Here is a 3,644-nt window from a genome sequence, read left to right as displayed (position 1 = left end):
GGGATTGAACCCATGCCCCCTGCAGTGGAAGCGTGGAGTCTTAACCACTGGACCACCAGGGAAGTCCCTCTCCATCTCCCATCTTGATTTCAACTGGAATTCTAGTTTCAGATTATTTTGAATATTTTAACAAACAATTATTTAGACTTAAGAATAAATTTTTCTAATAGTTCATGCATTTATCTATTCCTTTGAGATTTATTTTCTTTTTTCTGAAGTTTGTTTTCTCATCATTCTTTCAGCATGGATCTGTGGGTAATAAATTGAGTTCTTGGATATAAAGGTGGATATATACATTTGTTAAAATTCATCAAACTCTATACTTAAAATCTGCACATTTCACTGCATGTAAGTTAGAAATATAGTATTGGAAAAAATTTAATAGATGAACCAGTGGATACCACTGAGAACCCAAGCTGAAGAAACTTCTCTTAGAAAACAACACAAAGAGATAAAAAATGGAAAGTATGAATATGATGTCAGGAGAGAGAGAGAAAGAGAGAGAGAGAAAGAGAGAGGACAGATTTAGAAGGTGTAACATTCAATTAATGGGAGTTTTAGGAGAAAAGGTAGTCTCTTGGAATGAGAACTGGAATGAAGGATATACTCAGAGAAATAAAGGAAATTTCCTAGAACAGAAGACAGATGGAAAGGGCCAACTGAGCAATATAAATATGTACTTTATATCCATATTTAGGCACATAGCAGTTATTGAAGTTAAGAATAGCAAAGCTGACATGGAAATACTTAGGTGTCAGACGTGGTTTTACCCACTGGACAGAATGTAGTATGGGCCATGTGTTCATCACCAATTTTTGAATATTTCCTGTGCACCAGGCATTGTGTCAGATGCTTAGTGATTTAGAAGCATGTGAGAGATGACCCTTGCCTTGAAGAAACTCTTTGTCTAGAAGGAGCAATAGACAGGTCAGTGGATAAGTGCAACCAAAGGCTGATAAATGGAAAAATGGAGCACACACATACACAGATGGGGCAGCACCAGGGGTTAATCAGCCTGGTAAGGGGAGAACAATGTCCTATCTAATTGAAGTGAGACATCTAGAAAGGAAAAATAACATGTAAAAAATTTTCTTTTCAGAATACAGTTCTTTAAATTGCTTTAGTAACAAGGTGTGGGTGTGAAAGGCTGGCAGTGGGGAAAACACAGGTGTGAGGTCTGTTAGCTGTAGTCTCTAGTTACTCAGGTTAACGTGCAGTTGCTGGAGTGCTGCTCAGAGGCCCAAGTGGGTTTTGGAAAGCTTTCAATCACAAGCAACCATGAAGGTAACCGCAGACGAAGGGAAAAGATCTAAACATCTCTGGGCTTCCGCTATATCTGTGAGGGAAAAAAAGGGAAGGACCAAAGAATTTATGTACGTAGAATTTTCATGGAAGAATACATTATTTCTTTTTTTTAATTGAAATATAGTTAGTTGATTTACAATGTTGTGATAGTTTCAAGTATACAGCAAAATGATTCAGTTATACATATATATATAAATTTCAGACTCTTTTCCATTATAGGTTATTACAAGATATAGAATATAGTTCCGTGTGCCTTAAGTAGGTTCTTGTTATTTATCTATTTTTCATATAGTAGTTTGTATCTGTTAATCCCAAACTCCTACTAATTTATCCCTCTCCCTACCCTTTTCCCCTTTGGTAACCATAAGTTTGTTTTCTATGTCTGTGAGTCTATTTCTCTTTAGAATACATTATTTCTTCATAGAGTACTTGGATTTTACCTTTTATGGGTTCTATCTACAAAAGGGATAGAGAACAGGTGGGTACGGTTGGTACTAAATGTGGAAAACCCTTTTCTGGCTGAAATCTGTAAGTAAGATGAGGTTTAGCTAAAATTTTCTTTGTTATTTGGCAGTTGATTTCTCAAAGAAAGATAACACTAATACTGAAGGTAATTTCAAGTTTCATAAAATAATTTAACTGGAGACAAATATCCCCAGATCTATTTATGCAAGGAGCCACAGGCAATAACTGAGTAAACTGCAGAATTTGGATGAAACAGAAACGAGACTATTCTATTGGCTGCAGCTCATTACATAGATCCTAGAAATGTTGGTCGTATCACTACTCATGCTTGTGAGAAAATGCTAAAGGGAACTGGATGTCTTAAATTCTACCTTTTAAAAATGGGTTCCCAGGCTTCCCTGGTGGTGCAGTGGTTAAGAATCTGCCTGCCAGTGTAGGTGACATGGGTTCGAGCCCTGGTCTGGGAAGATCCCACATGCTGTAGAGCAACTAAGCCTGTGCACCACAACTACTGATCCTGCGCTCTAGAGCCCACAAGCCACAACTACTGAAGCCTGTGCATAGCAACGAAAACCCAATGCAGCCAAATAGAAAGAAAGAAAGAAAAATAAAAGGCAAGTTAGAAATTAGAAAAAAACAAACACAAAAAGACAAAACAAAAGTTGCCTTTTCTTTTCGATATCTGAGATCATCTTAGCGTTCTTCCTTTTCAGAGTTTTCAACATCTGGATTTCTTTAAGCAGTTCGATGAGTTCTTCTTTCAAATTAGAATGAAATTTGTTGATGGCTTCCTTACAAATTCTGAGTCTATTTTTTGTTTATACTCTAAGGGGATGCTCTCAAATGCAGACAAAACAACATCTAACTCCATGATGTCACTGCTTTTCTTTTAAACACCAAATAGGTACACAGTCGGAAGTATCCAAATCTGTGACTTCACTTCTTGGTTTCTTCCTTTTGCCACAAAACATCTTTTTCTGAGTTTTCAGTTGACTTTCTGTTGCCAGGGTCTCTTTTTCAACAGAGAGCTCAGCACTAAGGGGTCCTATCTTTTTAGGCGTGACTGATTCAGCTGGTTTCTCTGAAAGTTCTGAAGATGCTGTAGCTGAAACAGCTTCATGTTGTCGTGTATTATCTTGTCTGCTGGTTTAACTTTTCTTCTTATATCACTTTCTTCAGTGCTTTCAGATTCATCACTAATGGGCTTGAGTTTTCTTCCTGGCTTTTTTGCACTAATTTTTACAGACTCGTTTTCACTTGCTTCAATTTCAGAAGCGTCCAAACTTCTTTGTGCTTCTTTTCCTTGAGGAGTTGAGGGGATAGATGATCCGCAGTGTTTGGAGAATTCTTCCTCATCAGCATATATAGAGTGCTGTGTAGAGGAGGGTATCTTTCGTGGAGTGTGTTCTTCCTACAGTGTTCTTTGAACATCTCGTACCAGAGCACCGCACTCACCCCGGCGGGGCCATCCCTGCCCACCACTCTCTCCAGTCCCCTTTTTAAGCTAAAGTATTTTGAAGCAAATACCAGAGAGTATGTTATTTTACCTGTAAATACTTCAGTAAAATCATGGCCATCTTATACAGAATGAACTGGTGGCTATCAGTGGGGAGAAGGAGGAGGGAAGGGGCAAGATAAGGGTAGTGGAAATAAAAAGGGTTATTATGGGATTATATTAAATTATGTGTGTGAAACTTTTGAAAATTGTAAAGCATCATAGAATTTAAAGAATTTTTCACTCAGTAAAAACTTCCATTTAGACTAGTAAAATAAGAAATCATCTTTCTTTCATATCATACTTGTTGCAGATACTCAAATTATCATTAATACTCATCATTACTTTAAAATCATAGTCGTTATTGGAGCCAACACTA

At 37.3% G+C, this 3,644-nt stretch overlaps 1 pseudogene; it reads right to left on the bottom strand.

The window, feature by feature from the left end:
- Nucleotides 1-2,396: 2,396 nt before the first annotated feature.
- LOC132597185 (centromere protein U pseudogene) lies at nt 2,397-3,347 on the bottom strand (annotated as a pseudogene).
- Between the last annotated feature and the right edge of the window lie 297 nt (nt 3,348-3,644).

Source organism: Globicephala melas, chromosome 4 (genome assembly GCF_963455315.2).
Source record: "Globicephala melas chromosome 4, mGloMel1.2, whole genome shotgun sequence".
In the NCBI taxonomy this organism is placed as follows: domain Eukaryota; kingdom Metazoa; phylum Chordata; class Mammalia; order Artiodactyla; family Delphinidae; genus Globicephala; species Globicephala melas.
The sequence above is the reverse complement of the archived record's forward strand: the minus strand, read 5'-3'. Positions and strand labels throughout refer to the sequence as shown.